This window comes from Mustela nigripes, chromosome 7 (assembly GCF_022355385.1).
Source record: "Mustela nigripes isolate SB6536 chromosome 7, MUSNIG.SB6536, whole genome shotgun sequence".
Taxonomy (NCBI): Eukaryota; Metazoa; Chordata; class Mammalia; order Carnivora; family Mustelidae; genus Mustela; species Mustela nigripes.
In genome coordinates this window covers 58,456,974-58,484,406 of record NC_081563.1, presented here as the reverse complement: position 1 = coordinate 58,484,406, position 27,433 = coordinate 58,456,974, and the positions used below count along the sequence as shown (strand labels likewise).

Sequence of the window (27,433 nt, the reverse complement as noted above, 5' to 3'; positions counted from 1 at the left end):
CTGAGAGCGTGCTTCTTCTCTATTGGTCTCTGAAAACTTCCATGGAAGCAATTAAGGACTTACTCCTCATACTCCCTTTACCTCTAGCTACGCCTACAGCAGGTGTGTAAATTATTTCATCCTTTAGTTCCGCCTCACTGATGATGTGTAGGTCATGTTCTTCTAACACATAAGCAAATTCATACAGATGGCATTGGCTACTCTATAACGTCTTTAGTGAGTATCTACATGTTCCTGGTTTTTCACTTGCCAAGTCCATCTACCTCCAATCCTTCTGAGAAAAAGACATAATGGAGCCAAAGATTTTTCAACAAGGAGGGGGGAAAGAAAAAAGGAAAAAGGAAGAAGGAATAAGGAGAAGAAGGAGAGGAAGAAGAAAAGGAAGAAGAAGGAAAAGAAAGTCACTGGTACTACTGTACCATATAATCACATTCTAAAGCTGGAAAGAACCTTAAAAAATATCCTTCCTATTCAACTTGCACAATTTTCCTTTCAATTCCCTCATTTTATAGATGAGATAAATCTATACCCAAAGAGGGTAAGTTATTTGATGAAGTTATAGGACTAAGTTGTGGAGCTAGCTAACAGACCTTCTGATTTCTTCTCTTCCCCCACCCCCTGATCTTTTGACTTCTATTTCATTAGTTTTGGAGTTTCATTAGTTTTGGAGGCAAGACCATAAGCACTAAAGAACAGAACAGTAACCCAACATGTAACTCATATCTTCTACTGTGCAAGTATTATCATATGAGACAGCCAAGTATTCACCTTTAGCTCTATTATTTGTTGTGCTGGTTGTTATATCAAAGGTACTGCCTCTAGGATGACCATAGTAAAAGATAAAAATAAGTATTAGCAAGGAGGTGGAAAAGGTGGAACCCTCAATCATTGCTGGTAGGAAAGTAAAACGGAGCAGTCATTTGGAAAACAGCCTGGCAGTTCCTTAAAAGAGTAAACATAAAGTTATCATACGACCAGAAATTCTACTCCTAGGTATATATCCAAGAGAAACGATAACATATGTTCACATACAGACTTATGGATAAATGTGCAAGGCACCATTATTCATATGGTCAGAGTGGAACAACCCAAATGTCCATCAACTGATGAATGAATAAACAAAATGTCATCTGTCCATACAACCGAATATTTGGTAATAAAAAGGAATAAAGACCTGTTAGAATAAAACACAAATGGTAACCAGACTTGAGAACTCCCTGAACAGTCATACAAAGTTTAATTTAGCTTATTAAGCAAGATAAGTGATGGTAACTTGACCTGGGTCACTTCTAAAAATCGTAAGCAAAACAGTTCTCCCAAATTGATAAGGGGTGAGCAGTAACCAGTTATCTTTAAGATAATTCCAAAATTGCAAGTTGTCACCGTAAAGAATAAACATTCATGCCTTCACACTATATAAGGTGCTTTATAACAATATACGTCTGAGTCTTATTCCATGTTTTGGTTTGAGCGCTCCTGGTTTGCAAATTGTCTTTTTGAGGTGTGTTCAATAAACTTTTACTAATTTCTACATAAGTGATTGATATTACTTTTGTTTTCTTTATGAACTTTTGACAGTACTGAGAGATGCTACAACATAGATGAACTTTGAAAACATCATGTTAAATGAAAGAAGCCACTCACAAAGGTCTACATTATTATATGATTCCATTTACATGAAATGTCCAGAATAGGCAAATCCAGAGACAGAATGAGGGCAGTAAGTGGGGTTTGAGGAGTGATGGCTAAAGGCTATGAGGTTTCTTCTCCAGCTGATGAAAATGTCCTAAAATTGATTGTGATAATGGTTGCACAACTCTGTGACTATGCTAAAATCCAGTGAATACACTTTAACGTGGGTAAACTGTATGGTATATAAATTATATCTCAATAAAGCTGTTATAATAAATAACAAAGAAACAAAATAGTACCACATTAAAAAAAAAAAAGCAACTCTGCCATAAACTTGAGATTACTGATTACTGGAGTACATCTGGAATTCAAATACTGATCTTTTGAAGAATAAAAGATCAGAAGAACTTATGCAACTTTAGAATTTGCAAATTAAAAAATTCTACCTATTTTAACTCCTATTACTTGTTGAACCAGAGAAATGGAAAGAAGTAATCATTTGAACATTCTACAAGTTTTTACAAACAGCTTAAAACTTTCCCAAACCAAATGCTTTTGGTACCAGAAATCACAAAATACACAACTAGGCTTGAAATTTCTAACCTCGTATTGTTTCAATCTGGCTTTAATTGCAGACATGAGTTTTCTTGGCTTATGTTTTGCTGACATCTTATATCATCTTCAATGAATGCAATGGAGCACAGTGTTTCCTTTGACATCAATCAGTTCATCAATTCTCTGACACCAAGGGGGTGTCCAACAAGTCAATTCAATTGATGCTATCTATCTGGAGTTAACTCAGATCCCACAAGTTAAAGAGCTCAGTCCCAAAAGACCATCCCACTTCCAAAAACAGTTGCAAATCTCAGGCTATTTCTACTTCTGACTAACAGACTATAAATCGGGGGTTTCCATGTCCCACTCCACATGTTCCATAATTTACTAATATGACTCACACAATTCAGGAATACACTTCACTTACATTTACCACCTTCTTATAAAAGGAAATATTAGCTACAAATACTAGCTTACAGTCCTATTTGGTTAAATAACTAAAAATAGTTTAAAAGCTATTATTTCTAGGTTACCAGATGATGATAACGCTACACAAGATTATAAAGAGCCATCCCTCTTCCAATATTCTAGATTGGTATTTTCCATTAAATGCTTATTTGTGATTATTTTGTACTTACAACAGTAATTGTAGGCTTCCCTTACAGTTTAATTAACTTAGATGTTTGAACAGTTTTCATACTGAGGGCTGTGTTCGCCTTTTTTTTTTTTTTAAAGTAGGCTCCATGCCCAGTATGGAGCCCAATGCAGGGCTTGAACTCACAACCCTGAGATTAAGACCTAAGCAGAGATCAATAGCTGAACACTTAACTACTGAGCCACCCAAGCACCCCTCTCCTTACTTTTAATTTTGTGCATCTAGATAACTAATAATGCAATTACTAATCCAACAAATTATTAGTGAGCATTCACTATAATACCAGAAGCTACGGGAGTATTCGAATGCGTGCAAATGGTGTGATTCCCTATACCACCACTTATTTCCTTATTGTTAGGAAAAAGGGTACAAATCAATCAGCTCAACCCAAATCAGTACAGGACAGATAACTACATTAAAGCAAAAGACCAGAGGTACTGTAAGACCTCAAAGAAAAGTATTACCACTTCAGTGGAAGAACATCCAGGGAAATCCTCATAGGAGGGGTATTTGAGTTGTGCCTTGTGAAATAGATGATGGGCAGACTACCAAGAGCAGAAAAATGGCAGGTCGGGTGGAAGAAACACATACATCAAGACAAAAAAAGGCAAGGAGTAAAAACCATAGTGAGTCTCAAGAAAGAACAAGTAAGCAGGTTCCGTCAAGTGAGGGACTGGTGAGACCAAAAAACAGTAAAAGTCTGGAAATCAAAGCAGTATGTCTCTATAAGCTCAGTCGCTATCAGCCAGCACTGAATAAATGTCTAATAACTGAATGAGATACAGCTAAAAGGCAAAGAAGTGCCCTATATAGTAGGCCTTAAGGATCAGGATAAGGTAAAGAGATTGAACTTTATTCTGGAATTAATCAAAATTCTTTAAACAAGGTTTCAGAGAGGCGAAAAAATGTATTATCTACTAGGTAACAGGTATTAAGAACTTTATATACATTAAACTCAAACTTTATAACTGTCTTATAACAGATACGGAAAACAGGCTAAATAATTTGCTCAAGGTCATTTGGAAACTGAGTGGCAAAAGTTATCTGAATTTAAGCCCCTGTCCTTTCCATCATTCTAACACAGATGATTAAACCAGGGCCAGAAGTTATCTGCCAAAAATTCCTACAATAAAAATAATGTATTATGTCAAATTCATATTTTTAGTCTGGATTATTACCAAATTATGGAAAAATGGGTTTTTGCCAAATTTGGGTGGAATTTTGGAATAGTATGACCCAAAATGTAGGCTGTAGTAGCAGATATGAAACTCACTTTAGGGATTCTTGGGAAGTCATCTCAAAAAACGAGTTCTCTTTCAGAATAAACCAATATGATTAGACAATCTGAATATGAAGAGGGAAATATATGCCATATGCATTAAGCCAAAATGGATGAAGTAAGCTATGGGAAGCCCCAAAGGCACAGGCAGCATGGCCTTTTTTTTCTAGTTACTGATTCTCCTCACATGTCTTATCAATTTTTTACTATTTAGAAAAATCTGTATTGATGAATATAGGGGGCTGGCATGGGATCCCTCAGCATTTGTGTACTATTGTGTATTGTTCAACATCTCCCGGGGGGGGCTCTTTTCCTAAGGAAGGTTACCAGAGAGGGATGGGTTTATATATCTCTATTTTTCCTCAGGGTGAATGGATTAAGAACAGGTCAGTAATGTGGCTCCTCAAGTGAGGTGAGTTGCATAGATGCTTCTGCAATGCAAATACGTAATAGGAATAAAAAACTGTATATGGAGCTAGAAGATGCTTATGAAACTATGTGAAACCAGCCAGGTCAAAACTGATCAAAAGAAATCTCTGATGTTGGACATGGTCTTTATACTTTAAGGTACTGAGAACCAGGACAAATTTGACCAAGTCTGAGTTTACTGAGAAGCTGGGTGGGGTAAGTTGGAAGAAAACCGAAGAAATCACCAATTATGACTTTTTGTATTACACACCAAAATAAAACACTTCATTTTTAAAAATTTAGTGCAAACAAAAATTTTGATTCCCCTTTATAGCCTCACAATAGAGAAAATTTTTTACCTCATATTTTTTCAATGATGGACAGACTACCAAGACCAGAAAAAACATTTCCTCAAAACATATTAATTTGCAAAAGCCCAGGTTGTTATTAACCCTTTTGCTGATGCGTATTAAACAAAAACAATACAACAAGGTAGAATTAAAGCATTAAACCCATCAAATTCCATGCCATTAAGAGTTGATTTGAGGGGCACCTGGGTGGGTCAGTTGGTTAAGCCTCTGTCTTTGGCTTAGGTCATGATTTCAGGATCTTGGGTGGGGCCCCAAGTCGGGGCTTCCTGCTCAACCTGGAGCCTGCTTCTTCTTCTTCTTCTTTTTTTTTTTAAATTAACATAAATTGTATTATTAGCCCCAGGGATAATAAAGCCCCAGTTCTGTGAATCACCAGGTTTATACTCTTCACAGCACTCACCATAGCACATACCTTCCCCAATATCCATAACCCAACTACCCTCTCCCTACCCACCTCCCCCCGCAACCCTGGTTTTGTGAGATTACGAGTCTCTTATGGTTATCCTCCCTGCCAGTGTTCTCTGTCACCCTCCCTCTCTGTCTCAAATAAATAAATAAAATCTTAAAATTAAAAAAAAAATTGATTTGAAAACTTTTCAAAGGCACGATTCTATATACACTTGTTGGGAGACTATGCTTTAGTAGATTACGATACCATAGCAATGTTTCCGAAACAATGTTAAAAGAGTTGATTGACTCTGGTGAATATGGCTTGAATTGGTAGTGGATGTCTTCCGGAACTCTGTTGTACTAAAAATGTATTCATTTAACGCTGTTTTAACTGTTTTTCTCCAAGTCTATCTCCAATGAGAGCTTGACTGAAACAACTGCAACTTTGCTAACCACAGTTCTATTTCTTGTTGTCAAAGGATTACTATACCTGAAATTGGAACTTACTTGGAAAATCTAGGTTTTTGCCTCAGTTAACATTTGAAAATCAGAATTTAGCTTCCCTCTAATTACATTCATTAGGACTGACTGCTAGATAAGGAGTAGATCCTTTTTTCAGAAAGCTTCTCTCCTTGGTTGACTGACTTTTTTCCATCAATCACCTCAGATAAAAACAGATTCTTCCCATTCATATCATTTAGAAACTATATTCTCTACTGTAGATACCTGAAAAGATGATATGCTGTTAAATCTATTTCTCTTTTAAGTACTTTCAGCTCAAAACTAAGATTGGGGAGATGAAAATATCAACCAGTTTTCTTCACACTCAAAACTGAGAGCCTATTTGCACCAAAATTGAGATACAAAAGTGGGTGTGTGGGGAGGGGAGAAGTATAGTTTTAACGCCCAGAAAGATAACACTATCCTATTCCGGAATTTCTAAAATTGAGGTTAGTTCAGTACACATTTACCACATTTACATGGTGCCTACCATGGGTCAGCTACTGTGCAAGGAGTCGCAGATACAAAGATTAAATGAGAAATATTCCTCTCCAAAAGGAACTATTAAAATTAGGAAAAACACCCTTTTTGTGCCACTAGAATTTTTCTGAGATATCCTTTTTAAATCATGTGATAGTTTTATAAGCAAATAAATTTATACATGGTATACTTCTACGCTTTTTTTTTAAGAGGATTTGAAATTTTTTTTTTAAAGACTTTATTTATTTGACAGAGAGACATCATAAGTAGACAGAGAGGAAGGCAGAGAGAGAGAGGGGGAAGCATGTTCCCTGCTGAGCAGAGAGCCCGATGTGGGGCTCAATCCCAGGACCCTGGGGATCATGACCTGAGCTGAAGGCAGAAGCTTTAACCCACTGAGCCACCCAGGTGTCCCTACTTCTATGCTTTTAGAAGACTGAAAGAGAGAAAGACTGATTCACTTCTTGTTTTTTAATATTTAATTTTTTAAAGATTTTATTTACTTATTTGATAGAGGGCACAAGCAGGGGGAGTATCAGGCAGAAGGAGAAGCAGACCTCCCCACAGAGCAGGGAGCCCAACATGGATCTCGATCCCAGGATGCTGGGATCATGACTTGAGTCAACGGGAGACACTTAACTGACTGAGCCACCCAGGAGCCCAGGAATGTACTTTTTAAAAGCACCGTAGGGGGGTGCCTGGGTGGCTCAGTGGGTTAAGCCTCTGCATTTGGTTCAGGTCATGTTCTCAGGCTCCTGGGATCAAGCCCCGCATCATGCTCTCTGCTCAGCAATAAGCCTGCTTCCCCCACTCTCTCTGCCTGCCTCTCTGCCTCCTTGTGATCGCTATCAAATAAATAAATAAGATCTTAAAAAAAAAAAAATAAAAGCACTGTAGGGCCACTGGGGTGGCTCAGTCTGTTGGACATCCGACTCTTGATTTTGGCTCAGGTCATGATTTCAGGGTTGTGAGATTGAGCCTGGGGTCTGCTCTGCACTGAGCATGGAACCTGCTTGGGATTCTCTCCCTTTGCCCCTCTACCTCCCACTCCCCACCTCTGGCTCTGTGCACTCTCTCTCTCACATAAATGAAAAGAATGAATGAATGAATAAAAGTACTGTATGCATTTCTATTGCCATCAACATTTCTTTCTTCTTTTCCTCTCACTAGGGAAAATATTTTTTTACAGGATCTCAAAAATCTCCTAAAATTTTACATTTTTAAACAGTTAAAGACTGAGCTAAAACTAACGTGACATCTATAATGAATTTTTAAAAAATTTAAATTTGCTTCTACTGTCATCTTTAATTATTTGTCCTAATAATGATTCCTGCTTTTACTAGAGTTTTATTGTAGAGAATATGACAATATGTTTAAATTTCTACATACATCTTTAAAATTCATATAGCTTACAATTATCAGCAAAAATCTCCTCTATTAATATTTTCACATATTAAGAGCTGTCAAAAAATTGGGTTTTATATGCTAACAATTAATTTTTCATAATAGAATAAAACACATTTTAATTAATATATTATTCTTTCTCTTTGAAGTCCCTGACACAGACATAAAATTGCTGATATTTGGATCAGTAAGTTTGGTGGATTTTTTTTTTATCTTAACCTTTCACCATAAAGTGTTTGGTCTATTACTGTGTTTATTGAGACAATATCTACAAGGACAAATGGCAAAGCTTCTACTATTCATTCCAGCTAAATCAATTAGGTTATTCACACATTTACTGAACACTTGCCAAAAGCCCCCCCCCCACTTGGTATCAATAAAAAGCATTCTTATAATAAAGGTTTTTTTGTTTTGGAAAAAAGCCAGCATTCTTAAATTTACTGTGTTACTTTGCAACTCCTGCTTCACTTGCCTTCTACATTGTGTAGGAGGAGGAAAGAAACCAAGACATTCAGAACAAAATGTGAAGTCAAGGGAAATTTTTAGACAGCAATAATTTGTGAAAATGACTTAAACTTACTGTCAGAACAATCTTTTGTTTAGAAACATATATGTGGGAACTTTAACATACCCCTGACATTCAATGAAAAAATACGAGACTCAGAATACCATAAATTCAAATCTTATCTGTTTAAACTAATTTGGGCTCTTTTTTATATGTAACTCAATAAGCTACAATTAAAATAATATTTGAATAGGTTTTGTCTAATTACTCCTCTTAGTACTTCAAAAGAAGACAACTTCTTAAAAACTATGAAATTTATTATTCTCTTCTTTGTATTATGAAAATGTTCTTCAATAAACATTTAGAGTATTTATAAATTTTCCAGACCACTCATTTAAAGTCACACTGTATTTTGGAAAGCTCACTTTAAATGAATGATCTTACATTTGAAAAACACATTAATACATATATAAAAACCAAGCACATTAATATGTTGTTGATTCTAGAAGATGTATAGAGTACAGACTACAATTGCTAATATTGCTGATCCATATACAATCACGGGAATTTCTTTAACAATGTTAGAAGATTAATCTAGAACCTTCTAAGGAAATGTGTGTAGAATTTTTTTTTATTTGAATCATTGATTGATTACCTCTTGAGAAACAATGTAATTTTTGTTAGAAATGATTTTCAACTTCTATTTATACTACAAAGAGTTATTGTGGTGGCTGAAATAGAAAGCTTCCCATATGATGTGTCCCAATAAGATCCATTACTTTTGGTTTTTAAGTTTTAAACCATGTATCTTTAGGATCCACCATAATTCAAATTCTTCCAACTTTCCTCCAGATTTAAAAATGATATATCACATGTTTCTGACAAAAAAAATGAAACTGATTATGGGGCACCTGGGTGGCTCAGTGGGTTAAGCCTTTGCCTTTGGCTCAGGTCATGATCTCAGGGTCCTGGGATGGAGCCCCACATTGGGCTCTCTGCTCGGCAAGGAGCCTGCTTCCTCCTCTCTCTCTCTGCCTGGCCCTCTGCCTACATAAATCTTAAAAAAAATCTAAATAAAACCTAAATAAAATCTTAAAAAAATGAAACTGATTATAATTAAATGCTCAGTAAACAATGGTTGTTTTAATGTTGTCACTATTTACCTGTAAAAAATTCTGATAATGTTTCAAGACCCATTTGATATGCCTTTTCCAGAGAGGAAGTCTTTCTTTATTTCCTAAATACTTATCCTTATATCCAGCTTTTCATTACAATAGATATGGGTCTTGTGCCACCCACTATTAAAGATGAAAACTCTTTTAAGGGAAAAATTGCCTTGCTCATTTTGCAGAACTTTGTTAATAAAAGAAAAGAAAATGCTAAATGTATGTTTAAGTTAGAGCTTATGAAGTCTTCATTTTGTTATCATTTTTTAAAGATTTTATTTATTTGAGAGAGACAGAAAATGCACAAGCGGGGGGGAGGGGCAGGGGTAGGGGAGAAGCAGGCTTCCAGCTGAGCAGGGAGCCCCATGACCCAAGCCAAAGGCAGGTGCTTAACCAACTGAGCCACTCAGGCACCCCTGAAGTCTTCATTTTAATTTGGTGAGTAAAGCATTAATATTTCTGTGGTGTCAAGAAATTTGAGGGCATCTGGTTGACTCAGTTGGTTAAGCATCCACCTCTTGATTTCGTCTCAGGTCATGATCTCAGGGTTCTGGGCTCAGTCCCTGAGTCAGACTCTGTGCTCAGTGGCGTCTACCTGGGATTCTCTCTGCCCCTCTCTCTCTAAAATAAACAAAATTAAAAAAAAAAAAAGAAAGAAAGAAATTTAAAAGAAAAAACCTAAAATTTTCTAAATACTATAGGATGGTAAAGCTTTTTGGGGATATTTTTGGTGTCAAAAAGAATAGAAGTACAACAGGTACTTTATTTGCCTTTTCAGTAATAACTGAGTTTCCATTTTCAGACTAAAATCAGTTACAGTAATGAATACATGAAGCCTTTGTTAGTGTCCCTCATCATACTGCTCCTCCTCTAATAGAACCTTAGATTTCATGGTTGCTTATGAACTTTTTGGTCTAAAGCCCAGTCTGCTTAAGGCATTAAAGAAGTATTAACCTAGAAAAACATGTGAATCCCTAAAGACACTGTTGCATATCACAAGAACTAGTTATCAGCAAATGTGATTCCATAACTAATACAAAAATTAGTAGTATGGAATTTGTTAAAGTAGCCCCAATTTTAAAATTTTGATATTCTCAAAGCTCTTCAAAGTTGAAAAGTCCTAGCAATTCCCATTTATATATTGCTTTAAAACAGTAATTTGGAAGGGAAGTCATACAAATTCCAAATTAGCACTGAATACTAAATTTAAAAAAAAAAAAACAATCAATCAAACTGGTCTTTCTTTGAGTCCCAACTCTTAAAATGAAAATATACAACAGGAGTTAAGGACATCTATTTTCTGTTGCCCAGCATACATCACCCTTCCTGCAATATAATGGTATCCTCATTTCCTTTTGGGAAATTACAGTCTATATATATCTGGTGGAGCTGACTACGTATGCCTTCAAACTTGATGGGTAGGCATATGGCTCATTCCCAGACAATCCAAGCTTCACATTCCTGTGGCCACAGAGCAGGCCAGTCTGAGCCAATAAGATGCAGTGAGGCTTTTGCTGGGCCTTCTAGGAAAAAGATGGTCACATCTTTCTGGATACAAATCACCCTGCAGGGTTTTAGGGGCTGAAGGGGTTAAAGTTATCTTCTACTCAGGTAGGGCTAGAGAATAAAGCCAACAGAGAGGAAGTAGTACCAGGCAGGAAAAGCACAGAAATTGAGTCTTAACATTATTAAAGCCTTGGGTGGAGCCATTCCTGAAGCCACACCTATCCTGGTCCAGTTTACACAGACCAATAAAACGTTTCCCCTCTTACGCCAGTTTGAGTGGAGTTTTCTGTCACAATAGAGTTTGTTTCCCCAAGAATAAATACACTAGGCCACAGAATTCCATTCCAAAAACATGGTAAAACACTCTTCTTCATAAATGATTTTGTTTTTCAAAGTCCACTCTCCTTCTCAAGATCCCCTTCTTGCTAAGTTCAAAGGCTATAGAAGACTTTTTATCTTCTGCCTTTATATTGTCTTAACACAAAGGAATTTCTCTTTTGGCCACAAAGAAATAAAATAAAAAACCAACAACGGAAAAAAGAAATAATAAGCAATGGGGTAAATGGAGTAAATCATCTATAGAAACTATAACCAGATGTATTTTTTTTTTTTTTTTTTTACCAAAGCCCTAAATGAGAGTCAGGGATTAAAAGTTACAAAATTAAGCAGATTCAACTATATAAAAATCTAATACAAGACCTCAAAATACTGAAGTCAAAGTTCTGATTCAAAAAGCAGCTGAAAAAATTAAAAGGAAAACTTTTCCTTGAGAAATTGAAATGTCTATGCCTTTTAAAAATAGGCAAATAACTACACGATTTCAAAAGGTATAGTTCATCATAAGCATAAGAATTACTGATTTTAAGCATAATATCTGAATATGACATGCTTTTGAGCTTCCAAGTCATTCTGAAAATATTTAGCAAAATATTCAAAAGAGTAAGTAATTCACAACAACTAAAGATACTTTAATATTTAAAATTAGTACTCCTCCTTTCTAGGGATTTTGGAGACTTAATGGCTAACAAGAAAAAGAGAAAAACAATGCATGTAGAGTAACATGGAATTTAGATGTATATCCTTGTGTTTCCCAAATCATATTCAAGTGAGCTTTTAACTAAATATTTTAGATCTTTTACATTTTAAACACCAGGTATGAGTACTAGAATGAATTACAATACTTGTATGATCACAGTGAGATATATGGAGTCTTGTATGCAAGAGGATGAGATACATTATTATTAGAGATGAAATAAAATAGAGTGGTTGAGGGAATTCTGTAGTCAGACAGTCTATGTTGGCTCCTGGCACTGTCATTTAATAGTTGTAAGTCTTGGACCAACCCTACTGAGGCTCAATCTCAAGCCCAAGATAGTAATAATATTAACATGTATGTAGTGCTTATCATAATAGGTACCAGGTATTTTTGAAAGAACTTTACATATTAGTTCTTTAACTCCTACTTATGTTTTGGGGGGACAAATAATACCTTCTCTGTTTTAGGAGGAAACTGAGGTCCAGATGAGTAAATCACCAGAGGTCACACAGCTAATAAGTGGTAGGGCTGGCATTTGGGATGGGAACCTGGGAAGTCTTGGTTAAGAGTCCACACTTATAAACACTACAGTCTATTACCTTACAACAATATAATATTACCCACTTCAAAGGGTTGTTTTGAGAATTAGACCAAGTGCTTAGCTTATAGTAGTAGTTCAATAAAGATTTATTGTAGTTCTTTTGATAGTCAATTTCTAGGTACTTGGATTTTTATATTGTCAGTTAAATATTTACTTTAGTATAGAAACTATTGCTAAAGAGAATTTGGTGGGGTAGAAGGAAGCCCTGGAAATTAATTTTTATGAAGGGTAATAAATCACTCTTCAACAACTTTTATAGCCAGGTACTGCTGAAGCTCCCGTTAAGTTTGACTTTGAGCATGGGAATTTGAGGTACCTTTTTGGAGACATCCATGGAGCATTAGATGCAATTATACATACAGGTCTGGTGCTTGGGCTGGAAATATAAACCTGAAAACCTTCAAAGTACAAATGAAATTGCCTAGGCAATGAGTACAGAGTATGAGAAGAAAGTCCAAGATTAAGCCTTGAGGAGTTCAAAAATTTAGGAATCTGAAAGAACAGTAGCACCTCCTAAAAGAGATCTTATTTTATTTTATCTTTTATTTTTTTAAATTTATTAATTTGACAGACAGAGATCACAAGTAGGCAGAGAGGCAGGCAGTGAAAGATAGAGTGTTGGGGAAGCAGGCTCCCCGCTGAGCAGAGAGCCCAATGCGTGGCTCGATCCCAGGACCCTGGGATCATGACCTGGGCCCAAGGCAGAGGCTTAACCCACTGAACCACCCAGGCGCCCCCTAAAAGAGCTTTTAAAAAGCGACAGCATCAAAGTGCTGGTCTATGGTGTATGGCATCTTGGAAGTGAAGAATGCTTCAAAAAGTAGGAAGTAGTCAGCAATGTCAAAAGTTGCTGAGAGGTCAAGTAAGATAAATACTGGGGGAAAAAAAAGTATCACTAATACAGTAGGGAGATAGTAAATGATCTTCACAGCCATTTCAAAGGAATAATGGGATTTATTTTAAACACATTTACACATCTTTTTACCAAAAACAGCAAGCAAACATTTGAGATATGCTGATAATTATATTGGGTCTCCCTTCATCCTACCTCCAGCGCCCATAATGCCCATCCAAGAAAGGCTATGTTGGTGAGATATTCTGCCATGAAACTATAAGCCTACTATAATTTTCCTCATTGCACATTAAGTACAGTATTGGGCACGAGGTAAACAAGGAAAACCAAGACTCAGTTCTTGTCCTTAAGAAATGTATATAAAACAATTTAAAGTCAATGTAATATGGTAAAAGTAGTGTCTGCATCCCATGGAAGCAAACAATACTCATCCCAGTTCAAGGGGTACGGTCAGACTGCTTTGTATAAGAAACATATCCACTCATTCATTTTGAGCAGCTCCTATGCACTAGACCCCAGGAACACAAAAGCAATAAGCTTAGATCTCTGGATCCACATAGCTCTTGGTTTAGTAAAATGTGTCTAGATATATCAAAAGAGAGATTCTAATACAATGTGATCAGTGCTGTAACAGAGGTATTAAACAAATATTAACCAAATGACAATAAAAAGTAAAAAAGCCTGAGACCTTAACCTAAACATGGAGAACTTGGAGAAAATTATATAAGAGTAATATTGAAGATTGGCTCTGAAGGGTGAAAAGGTCTCAGCCAAAGATGTTTATTCTACGCAATAACATATGCAAAGGTTCAAAACCGTTTTGAGAACAATGAGAATTTCATATGACTTATGCCCAGTAATGAAGGGAAGTGAGAGAGAAGCTAAAGGTAGATGAGGGTCAACCACTATTAACCCAGTAATTGCTTACAGCAAAAACCTGAAAGTCATTAATAACTCCTTCTTCCTCATTTTCTATATTCTGTCTACAACCATGCCCTACCATATCACTTTTAAAACATACTCAGCATCTTTGCTCATGCTATATCCTCAGCCTGAAGCAATATTCCCTGTTCTTTGCCTAGCTGGCTCCTCATTCTTGAGATAGCAGCTTAAACGTCAATTCCTTAGAAAGTGTTCTCTGACCATCCAATATACAATATAACATAGGTGCCTTCCTGTTATTCTCTCTCAGCACCCTGTTCTGTATTTACTTGTATATTTACTTGTTTTTAATATCTACTGCCCTTCCTAGTCTGTGATTTTTCATTACGAACTGTCTCATTCTGTTCTCTCACCATATAGTCAATGCCTGAACATTGCCTTCTACATAGTAAAGCATTTAAGAAATAGTCGTTTTAAGAAAAAAAATAATTTCTAGGAAAATAACTTTGAAAGCACTATGGAGGATGTGTGAGGAGGAAGAAGTTGTGAAAAACTGCAGGAGACTAGAACCAACAAGATAAGATCAGATAAAAAGAGCCCAGGCAAAGGGGAATGTGGAAATGAGGATAGAGAATAGTAGTACTTGAGAAACCAAGGTGGAACTGACAAATTCCTGGCTTGGGCATTTATAGAGTGAAACCTTAACTTCCATCAGGATTGAAGGAGATAGAACAGATACTGAAAGAATGAAGAGATCTTCTTGACAATGGTAAGTTTGAAGAATTTGGACTAATAGGTCTAGTAGGCAGCTGAAAATTTAAATGTGGCACACAGGAGGGAGGTCCTGGGTTGGGGAACAGATCTTTTCCTCTCTTCTTCCACCTCTACAAATCAAGATGTCGGGAGGAATAAAAACAGCTTCCAATTTTTGATGACCTACATTACGCTTACATTGTGCTGAGGGTTTTATGTATTTCTATTCCTTTCAACAACCCTACTAAGAAGGTATTCAAAGCTTTGAGAGGTTAAGTAAACTTAGTCAACTGCCCAAGGCAGCTCTGTTAAAATCAGAGGCAGAAGGATTTAAATCCAGTTTTCTTTGTATCAAGGCCTCTTTCTGTATACTACCTTACTTGCAACTTGAATGACCACCTATGAAGTTGGTTCTGGGAAGGGAAAAACAAAATTAAAGGAGCTATCAGACTGAGAAAAAAGGAAATGAACCTAGAGAAATGAAGCTTCAAAAACAAGTTTAATAAAATTTCATGTGAAGGAGCTGGAGAAAAAGAAGTAGAGTTAAGATTTAAAGACCCAGCCAGAAGAACATCAAACTGTCATAATAGTTTTATAAAATATGTTCCATGGTTTACAGCATCAACACATTTGGTAGCCTGTTAAAAATGTAGGCTCTCAAGTCTCATCCAGACTTACAGAATCGGAAAATGCATCTTAATATGATCCCCAGAAAACCTGCATAACACATTGATGCCTGAGAAGCAATGGTCTGATACCATTACATAGATGAAGACACTAACCAGGCTAAAAAACAGTTTGCAGAGCTAGAAGTCAGGCCTTTAGCCTCTTGGGCTAGTATTAATTCTGATTCACTATGTACCTTTCAAACAGACACATCAGGTTGAACCTCACTAACCTGCAGTTTTACCATCACAACATTTAGGAGTTGAAATGAGTTTAAAACAAGTCTTCACCAACCCTTTTGAATGTTTCCACTTCACTTGGAATTTTAAGTGTTCCCATGAATTTTCTCCAATTGTTTTTTTTTAAGATTTATTTTTTATTTTAGAGGAGGGGGTAGGGGGAGAGCGCGAGAGTGGTGTAAGCCAGAGGGAAAGGGAAAGAAGAAGATTCACTGCTGATCGTGGAGCCAACGTTGGGCTAGATCTCAGAATCCTGAAATCATGACCTGAGCTGAAACCAAGAGTCAGACATTTAACAGACTGAGCCACCCAGGTGCCCCGGCCAATTTTTTTTTTTTTTTTTAAAGATTTTATTTATTTATTTGACAGACAGAGATCACAAGTAGGTGGAGAGGCAGGCAGAGAGAGAGAGAGAAGGAGAGGTGGGAAAGCAGGCTCCCTGCTGAGCAGAGATGCAGGGCTTGGGGCTGGATCCCAGAACCCTGGGATTATGACCTGAGCCCAAGGCTTTAGGTTAAAGCAGAGGCTTTAACCCACTGAGCCACCTGGGGAATCCCTGTTTTTAACATCACAATATACCTTAGCCATTTGAGTTGCTCTAAGAAAATACCACAGAATGGATGGCTTATAAACAACAGATTTATTCCTCACAGTACCAGTGACTGGGAAGTCCAAGATCAAAACTAGCAGATTAGGTGTCTGGGGAGGGACCTGCTTCCTGGTTCAAAGATGGTCATCTTTTTTTACTGTGTCCTCACATTGACAAAAGGAGTGAGGGATATCTGAGTTCTTTTATAAGATCACTAATCTCATTGATGAAGGCTCTGCCCTAATGACCTAATCCTTCAAAGATTTTATTTATTTATTTGACAAACAGAGATCACAAGTAGGCAGAGAGGCAGGCAGAGAGAGAGGGGAAGCAGGCTCCCCGCTGAACAGAGAGCCCGATGTGGGGCTGGATCCCAGGACCCTGGGGTCATGACCTCAGCCGAAGACAGAGGCTTTAATCCACTGAGCCACCCAGGCGCCCCTCATGACCTAACCCTGTCCCAAAGTCCTACCTCCAAATACATCATTGTATTAGGGATTAGGTTTCAACACGGGAATTTTGGGGAGATACAAACATTCAGTCTATAGTCCTAAATGAAATACACACATGCTATCCAGAGATAGCCATGTACTCAGAACTACAAAGAATTCTTAATTCACAGAGTAAGTTTCAACTCTGATCATTCAACGTGAAAAAAACAGTAAAGACTAAGAAAAAGACTTTCTATTGGCAAGTCATTTAAAATCATGGAATCAAGGAGTTAACAGACACCTTACAAGGCTGAGGTGACAGATTTCATCTAGACTGCCAACTATCTACCTGCTGACAGTGCAGTACCAAAAAGGGAGTATGAGCTGATTTGGGGTAAGCTATTAAGGTATATCTGCCATGGGTTGGTCCCAAAGAGGGCTACCATAGAGTTGTTAACCTTGTAAAGATAAGGAAACTAAGGCCTAGGGAGGTTAAATGAAATATGAGTCATACACCAAATAAATGGACAAGAACTCTAGGTCTCTTGACTTCTGGTATACTGGTTTTTATCCAGAATCCACTGCTTTTCCTCTCTGATACATTTATTCAATGAAAGAGAAAATCCTTTTCATGTAATAGCAAAAATCAAGCCAATTAAAATTTAACTGAGAATAAATAAGTCCTCATGATTTATAAGTCCTATAACAACGACTTACATGTAAGTACATTCAAAGATTTATATGAAGCCCACAATCTCTAGGTTGTATCATAGTGATAAGTGAATGATTTCTGACTCAGATTATTTTCTGACAATTTTACAGCATGGTGAGTTTTTCCATGTTAAAATTCTTCAGAGTTCGGACATGATGACTCAGGGCACCTAGATGCTATGAAGGAACTTTCAATTTAAGAAGTAGGAGGAGAATGAGGGGGCATACTGAATCATTAACAACCTACTCATTTCTGAAATCAAGCAAATCCTTTTTGGAAGCCATTTTACAGATAGCTTAAGGAGGCAGATTCTGGTTAAAGCCTTTAAAGACTGGTCTTTAAGAGGTGAACTATATACAAATAAACTGGTATACCATTTCTAAAAGAGAAACAATCATCAAGTTGTGACTTTCTTTTTGTTGACTAAGTATCAGTTACTTCTTTTTTTTTTTTTTTAAAGATTTTATTTATTTATTTGACAGACAGAGATCACAAGAAGGCAGAGAGGGAGAGAGGAGGAAGCAGGCTCCCTGATGAGCAGAGAGCCCGATGTGGGGCTCGATCCCAGGACCCTGAGATCATGACCTGAGCCTAGGCAGAGGCTTTAACCCACTGAGCCACCCAGGCGCCCCTACCTGTTACTTCTTTAACACTCTTCATTCATTCCAAGCCCACTCTGTAAGTATAAAAAATGGCAGACGTGTAGAAAACATGGTGGAGGAGCAATGGGCACTAAAGCAAGCAAAGGAAGATAAACAGAGCCAGTGACAAAGTGAGAAAGAGATGAAAGTAAGAGAGAGATGAAGTGAGAGCTGCAGAGATGTGGAATACTAATATCTTCCAAAGCACAAGTTGAAAAGAACATCTTGGAACCTGATGCTATAAAAATCTAGAGTTTAATAGAGTGAACTTTCTTTTTTTGAAAAAGGTTTATTTATTTATTTGAGAGAGAGTGTGCAAGTGCACGTGCACGTGTGAGCAGGTGAATAGGGACAGAAGAAGGGAGAGGGACAGAGGGAGGGAGGGAGAGAGAAGCAGACTTCCCGGTAAGCATGGAGCTCAACTCAACTCACGACCTGAGACAAAATCAAGAGTTGGATGTTTAACCAACTGAGCCACCCGGTGCCCCAAGTGTGAGTTTTCAATAATTCTTTATTTCTGTTAATTATCATCACCATCATTATTAACATTATTATCAATTCATTATTGTTATTATTTCCCAAAATAAATACAGGCTTTATCATGGTGAAAAAGTTTAAGCCAATATGAAATTTAAGATGTCTCTTTTGCAAAGCAACTTTTTTTCTTGAAATGGAAGGTGTATTATTATTACTATTCTCCACTTAATTTATAAATTTGAGTCTTAGCTCATTAAGTCATGGACACTTAAGTATATCCAAGTTACAAGAATTATCTATGGACATGTTTACTGTTTTGTGAGAGCCAATTTTTTTCTTTCCTTCCTTCTCTTCCCCTTCCCCTCTTACTCTTCCTCCTCCATCATAAGTTATTTATTCCACAAAAAGGGAAATGAAAAAGATTCATAATCCTACTACCAAATCAACAGACTAAAAACAATTTCCAAGATGAGCCATACAACATGAAATTCCCATCATAGAATTTCAAAGTTCTTCATGAAAAACTATTTTTCTTTTTATTGTATTTTACAGGTGAATCAAATATAGCCTGTAAAGATCTTCAGAGTTAATGGAAAGACCAGGAATTAAACATGGGCTCTCTGTTTCACGTCAATAGACTAGTGTTTAAAATACATTAAATAACCCAACCTAACATCTAAATCCTCATAATATGAAGGAAGAAGGTGCTATTTATCTATTTATCTATATGTACACCTATGCATATATACACACCAAAAGGACCAAAAACTCTGGTTGAATGAAAGAAATTAAAGAATTTTCTGAAAAATGTTTAAAATAGGGAGCTTCTTAAAGTATACTGTTACATACTTATATTCTCAGTGGTCACTTCATGCAACTTTTTTGTTATTATTATTTTTTTAAGATTTTATTTTTTTAAAGTAATCTCTACACCCACCATGGGTCTCAAACTCACAACCTTGAGATAAAAAATGCATACTCTACTGATTGAGGAAGCCAGGTGCCCTTGCAATTTATTATATAATAAAAGTTCACAAGTTCTACTTACCTCATTAAATCCTACATATTATTGATGAAAAATACAAGAGAAAACATTGTGCCCTCCTATTATGCATAATTAACTATAAAAATTGTTTTTAACTTCAATGTTATCAACACAGTAAAACTCATTGAAATAAGTTTAGTTTCTCAGGTTGGAAAACTTATCCCTACAGAGAATGAGAATCATTTATCATTTTAAGTAATTTAGTGTAAAACCATTCAAAGTAATCTCCACATGTATATTGTCCCATGAATAGAAGATTTTAAAAATCTATACTTATGGAGGGTTTCCTTGAAAGGGACTTTCAAACATTTGGAGGATGAGATCAATTTTTCTATTGTAATAAAAGATTTAAAATCGGTTCTTTATTATGGCAAATCATCATGTTCCAGAAGCAACTACTAATCTGAGAACTAAAGCATGAATATAAAAGACTTAATAATCAGATTAGTCTCTAACACTAAACATTTGCTAGTCTTTCAATTCCCCAAATATATGTCATAGCAACAAGAAAGTTATATAACTTCAGTACATTATAAATGTCATCTCTTCAGTCTTGAATACACAACACAGAAACTTACCTGCAATGATTGTTTTGAGGACTTAATTATGAAGAAGTGTGCATGGTCTAGTGTGTATATGTGTTATAAAGCATCAGACAAAACTTAAATATCACAATAAGTGTAATAGCCTCTTCCATATTAGTCACTCTCAGAGGTAGATCCTTATTCTAAATGATGCTACAATTGTCCAAAACATTATTAAAATTCCTTTTCAGTCTACGGGTAGATCTGATTTTTAGAAATAGTAATTGCATTCTCAGAGTGGATGTGAATTTTAGAAACAGTCTGAAGTTATTTCCTATTTTCTTTCTGTCCAAAATCTTTTCTGAATCATATCTGATAAATGAAAAGAGATATCATGTGACTAATACCCCCTTTTTTCTTAAAAACAAGGAACAAATATAAAGTACTGAGTTATTTTTGTATGTGGCTCTTCAAATGGCTTAGAAGGCAATTACCAAAAAAAGGTAGTTCCAAAAATATTTGGAGTAATGCTAGTATTCTTGAAATAAGTGTATAGCTTTCAGGGTGACTAAAGTAAAGTATATAAAATAAATGTCCTTACTTTAAAGCAAGGATGGATAACCAAGCAGGTCCTCTACAATCTGGTCTCCTGGCCCCTCTCTTCACCATTCTTACCCAACCTCCTGCTACTCTCTCACTCTAAGGCAGTCACACCCGTCTTCTTGTAGTTTCTTGCATTCTAGTGAAGATTCTCTACCTCAGGGCCATCATACTTCTTTGCCTGTGTCCTGCCCCAGGATTATCTGCAAGGTTTACTCCCTTACCTCACATGTGTGTATGTGTGAGTGTGTGTGTGTGTGTGTGTGTGTGTGTGTATGTGTTTGTGTATCAACTGTTCATTACAGAAAATTCCAAAAATACACAAAAATAGACTATGAAAAATCTCAGGTATCCATCATCTACCTTCAACAACTTTCAATATATGGCCAATCTTGTTTCATTTATGTTCCTCTCCCCTCCAAATTATTTTAGAGCAATAATCCAAACTTGGTATTTTAATTCATAAATACATTAGATCTCTAAAAGGACTATTTAAAACCCATAATACATTATCACACGTACAAAAATTAACAATTCCTTTTAATCAAATATCTAATGTCCAAATTTCCCCAATTTTCACAAACATCTTTTTACAGTTAGTTTGCTCAAAGCAAGATCTAAGGTCCATACACTATACATTTGGTGGATATGCCTCTGAAGTCTCTTTTAATCTTATAGCTTCCTCTCATTTCTTATTTCCCGTTATTTATTTTTTGAAGAAATGAGGTCAGTTGGGGCACATGGTTGGCTCAGTCGGTTGAGCATCTCCCTCCGGCTCAGGTCATGGTCCCAGGGTCTTGGGATTGAGCCTTGTACCAGGGTTCCCTGCTCAGCAGGGAGCCTGCTTCTCCCTCTCCCTCCACCCTCCCCCATCCGGCTCATGCTCTCTAGCTCTCTCAAATAGGCACATAAATAAAATCTTTAAAAAAATAAAAAAAGAAGAAGAAGAAATGAGGCCATTTCTTCTTAAAACATGAAGTATTTTACTTACTTATTTTATTGCCTGTGTCTTGGTTTAGAATGTAAACACCATTAAGGTAGAGCTTTTACTTTTAGTCTGTGTGAGTGATATTAGCATCTAGACCAGGGCCCAATACATAAAAGACATCCAATAAATACCAAATGAATATTTGGCATTCATGTCAAAAGTCCATTGCCCACCCAATAGCAGAGATTGCTAATCATAGCACTCTTTCCTGCTGAGTCTGAACTGGGACTCCCAGTTTTCTAAATATTGTGCAGGGAGCCAGATTTGGTACCCAAGGGGAAATTTGTTATACCTACTTTACCTTCCCTCTTTTAGAGTAAGCATACTTTTATCTCCAAAATAAATTTAATGCACATTGTACGATGAAATTTAGCTGAAGCTCAGCATCATAAATAACTAACTATATTTCTTGTCAAGTATGTGAAAACTTTTCTTAGCTCATTTTAGACAATTTAGGGGAGAAAGCAAATTGTAGCCAAAAAATGATAGGAAAAGAAACTGCAGAAGATGGTGGGAAACTAGGGGTACTACATATTTTTAGAATTAGCAACATCCCAAGGGTTCATTATAAAAGAAAAATCAGTAATAAATTCTTTGAAAAGGAAGTAAATTACATGCGTATTGAATTTAGAACTTTTTAAAAAACTACATGAATGGTCAAAATTAACTGGGGAATGACAAATGTCTGGATTTTGCCATTTACAGGCAATAGCAACATATTCTATTTTTCTGTAAATGGTATTTTGAGGTGTATAAAAGTCTTTAGGGGTAATACAAGGAATACTATGTAGATTCTTGTTCTTTGAAACAGAGTTTACTGAAGTAAAGAAAAAAAATCTAAAACCCTTGCCTACACATTCTGAAAAAACAATCACATATTCTTAGACTCATTTACAATTCATTTCTCTTAAATTACCTGATGAAGCTCTTTTCCCAAGTTTACTTCTGAAGGAAGCTATGCTAATTGAAAGGCTCCAATCAGATATTCATGTTTTAATTACTTATTTCTACTTAAAAAGGAAAAAAAATCACAAATTCCCTGATATTCCCTCAAGAAATCATTGCTGCTTCTTTATTACTTGCAAATTAATTCAGCAACAACAACAGAACTTATGTAGGGCCTACTAAGTGTAATATGTTAGGCAATTATTTTCAATGAGTCAGGGGTACCAGACTCATTCCCTAACCTGTGCTTCAATCTTTGAAAGGAAAACTAGAGGTGGTCTTTCAAGACAATGTGAGAAAAAGCTAGTGGCATAACTTGAAATTATGTCTAGTTTCAGTGACCAATATTTGTTTTGAGATTCCCACACATTACTGTGGGGGAAATCTTCTCTGGCAGAAGTCAAACTTAAAGAAAAACAACAATAACCCACCCACACCCCTTAACACATGTGTAAAAAAAAATCTCCAACAACCCAAATCCTTTGAAAGAATGATTTGTTTACTTTTTCTGTGTAATATATTTAGAAGGAATCTGGAAAAGATGGCTAGAAATCTATAAACAGAAAGTGCTAAGTGGAATTCACTGTTTATAGATTTTAGCTAGAATTTTGTCCCTTATATAATGTTGCCAGGAATCTTTTATATTGTACTCTTTAAAAACATTATCAGGTTTCCTTCTTTCTGTTGATTTTCCTCTTCCTTTTTTCCACTGGCTCTTAAATTTGTTACATTCTTTTTAATTAAATGACAGAAATGTAACTTTTAGAATAACATGATTTTTCCAAAGAAACTCCTGGGACCATCTTAGTGCCATCATATACCTGTCATTTTGAAATTTTAATATATACTGTACAGTTAAAATATATCTAATAAAATAATCCACACAAATCTTTTTGATTTAATAAATACAAGGATAGATCTATATTGATATGCAGTGGTAAGATGTATGTGTGTGAGAATGCTAGAAAGATAGTTTTCAATTCTAAGCCCGGCTTAAAATATTTATCAGCCCCAGAAGTTTCTGTCTGTAAATAGTTGTTCACAAAGCAGGATTACTACAGTATAGTCCTTATCATCTGGCCCACTGGACAACTACCATAAGGCATATCTGAATCACAAGATTCTGAATATACAAGTGACATTATGACAATCTCAAAAGAAGCTGGAACAAAGTCAAATAGCAGTCTACAGAGGCTTCCCCTTGAAACATGCCCGACTAGCATTCGGGGGTACCAGACTCATTCCCTAACCTGTGCTTTTCAGTCATTTCTTTCAGGGTTTCCCCAAAGACATCAGGAAACCTGCAATGCCAGCCTTTCCCAGTCAACACTAGCTTCTGCCTTTGGACTCCAGTGACTAAGTAAAGATGTTTTGTCAGTAGCTTCCTTAAAGCACAAATACCTATGGCAAATCTGATTTGTAAAAGCTTTCAGAAAAAGTTCAACATAACCAACTAACTGCAAGGTCACCGAAATGACAATTTTAAGAAGAGCACAGCTTCTCCTACTTCACCCCAGATCTGTCACTAAGACACAATTTCTAGCTTTTTCTTTAAGTCAATAAATAATACCATTATTGCAATACCGCACCTCTAATACATTAATTAAAACCCAGATGGCAGTTTTCCCTTTAAAAGGTGTAAAATTATTAGATGAGGCATTAAAACCACTTCACTACATGCAACCTTCCATACACTTAACTGTGATTTCCAACTGTTTGTTTTAAACTCAAGACCTTTTTAAATATACTACAGGAAGAGGGCAGGTTAGAGGACTACAGAGAAATATGAAAAGAGCAAATGTCTCACTTTCCTTTTCTCATGGAACCACCAGAATCTAAAATTTGGAGACAACTATATTACACAAAGTTAAATTTAGGAGTAATTAGGATAAGTGAAAGTACTCACTGTTACTATAGTTCTAATCATTATTCACTTCAGGAAATAACCAAGAGAAACGATGCTTAATTTAAATTTTTGGTACCCTTCAGTTTGGTTCAACTACCAAAATAAACAAGCTTGTTCTCAGAGTTAAGCATTTTCCTCCAGAAGAGGTTGTTGGTGTGAATAAAAAACAAAAGGAATTCATATGATATATTTGTACAATAAGGACAATGTTTTGAGAGATGTAAATCTGATCACTCTGAGAAAACATTTCCTGTTTTAAAGGAAACATAAACTGTAACAGAAGAACTGAAAGACTGAACCTTCTCCACAATTCAAAAATTTAAATTCCCACTAAAATGCAAACAAACAAAAAAACAGCACTTTACATCTCTCCTCAATTATAATACATATTCAATGTAGAAAAAGACAAAGCCAGTTCTGAAACAAAAGATCAGCTGCCACGAAAACAAAACATTTTGCAGAGGAAAAGTACACAGCCTTGAACCAAAACAAACAGATGACCTTTTCAAACACTTAAAGCTTCAGTCCATGGCACAATCAGCACCTTATGGATGAAATGTTCCCTCAGTTTTTTGTTAACATACTGTTTGCCGACTACACGAAGGGAAGGCTGTTGATGCTGTTAAAACCAAGACACATTTCCTTGTGTGTAGTGATTAATATCTATCAAATGACATTTAAAAACAACAACAACAACAACACAACTCTGCCCTCCTGCCCCCCATCATTGCTCTCTTGTCTCATAAGAGACCTGAGTGTACAAAAATAAAAGTAGATGCTGAGGTGAGTTTATGATTTACAGCATTTTCCAAGAGTCCTTTGAGGTTTTAAGATTCAAATCCTATTTAAGAAGAATTATTGTGTGAACTACCTAACAATTACCCAGACTTCTTTTGGACTTCAGTTAACCTGTAACTAAAACGAGCATCTTTAACTTTTCCACGGGGCATTGGAGAACGAGTTCTTACTCATAAATGCTTTCAGGTCCTCAGACATTAGGCGCGGCGGAAGATCAAGAGCATCCATCAATTAGAGAGCTCTTCCGGACCTCAGTTTACCCACTTACGAAAACGGGCATATTAACTTGTTTCGTAGGGACCCCAGAGGTGTAATTAATTAGTGTTTTTAAACGCTCTGAGATCCAGAGATGAAAGGAAATCCGAGAGACACGCAGAGAAGATGACAATAATCACAACAATAAAAAGAATGACTAACTTAGAAGTCTGCGTTATGTAAGGAAGGAGAAAGAAGTTAGCAGATCCACACAAACAAAAGAAAAGCCCACCGCCCCCTTTGTTTCTCTTTCAGTTCTCTCTTCCTCCCTGCCCCCGCGGAGCTCCCCTCCCGCGGCTTGCGGCCGCGCGCAGAGCGCGGGGCTAGGATTTGGCCGCCGCGCGCCGGACTCCCAGGCGGAGGGGGAGGGCGCGTCGGGCCGGCTCCTGACAAAGGCGCTTCCTCCTGCGAGGGCGCGGGATGCCGGCGCCGCAAACTCCGCTCTCGGCCGCCTCCAGCGCGGGGGCGCGCAGGCGGGCGGGGAGAGCCGGCCGGTCGCCCCAAGCAGCCGCCGAGGAAGTTACGCGCCCGCCTTGCCCGCACCCCTCGCCGGCCCCGTCACCATCCCTCCCGCGGCGCGCCGCGGCCACACTCACCGGACAATTGCTGGTGGCCGCAATCCCAGCACGGCCCCGAGAACCGGAGCGAGGGGGTGAAGTGTGCGTACGCGAGGAGCGCAAGCAGACAGCCCAGCGTTCTGCGCCGCCTTCCTCGCCAACCGGCCAAGCCCCGCGAGGGAAGTTGGCCGCGGAATCGAGTACTGAGGAGCCGCGGGCGGAGGGAAAAGCGCGGGGCCCGCTTTGTGGTGCGCTCCCGGAGGGCTCGAGGCAAATCCGAACGCGCGGCACGGCTGGGGTTGCTGGTGGAGGCGGCGGCCGCGGCGGCGCCCCCCGACGGTCCCTCCGCCTCACACCGCCTCTGGGTCACTGACACACACTCAGAAGGAGGGGAGGGGACTAACAGGAGGGCGGGGCAGGAGGGAGGGGACTAGGCAGGGCCACGGCGGGAGGCGGTGACGCTTCGCGGAGTGGTCTCTTGGGAGTTGTAGTTTTCCGACTGAAGAAAAGAGGGAAACCTTGTGGTTGAGGATGCTGCCGCTCTTTCTGCACTGCGCATGCTCGAGGAGAGAGGGTCGGCCCCCACTGTTACTATGGTCACCGACACACCGAGGAAGAGAACGTGTTCTTTGCTGCAGCGGGCTGAACAAGGCCCTTCTTGTCTTAAGGTGCTGTTAGGGATCCCGCCCTCAGCTAGTCGTTCTTACTGTGCTCCACCCCCAGCTCCTAGCTTCACCACTCACAAGTGCCCAGTGAAGTCTGACTTCCTGTCGCTATTTCGGTCTTCCTTGCTGCTTAATTTTCTTTCAAAATTCTGAATCACAAATACCATTTTCTTTTCCTTCCCTCAAACGAATCCTCTCTGCTTTAAATTCAAGGTTTGGTTTTGTTTTGTTTTACCTAAGACTTGTAGAAGTGTAGCTGCCTTCCAGTAACCTAACAAGTGATGAAACTATTATTGACACTGTCGGAATCCCATAGTTAATTTTTTCACTTAATTAGTCACATCAAACTTTAAGACCAGCAAAGGTAAAAAAAAGTTCAGGATTGGATTGGTATTTTTTTACTTGCTCAGTGTAAAGT

At 37.4% G+C, this 27,433-nt stretch overlaps 1 protein-coding gene across 1 annotated transcript in view; it reads right to left on the bottom strand.

Annotated features, from left to right (window-relative positions):
* PELI1 (pellino E3 ubiquitin protein ligase 1) overlaps positions 1 to 26,724 on the bottom strand; it is a 56,145-nt gene extending 29,421 nt beyond the window's left edge. The window contains exon 1 of the mRNA XM_059405972.1: positions 26,390 to 26,724. The gene's annotated coding sequence lies outside the window, so the exon portion shown is untranslated. The remainder of the gene's footprint in view (positions 1 to 26,389) is intronic.
* Between the last annotated feature and the right edge of the window lie 709 nt (positions 26,725 to 27,433).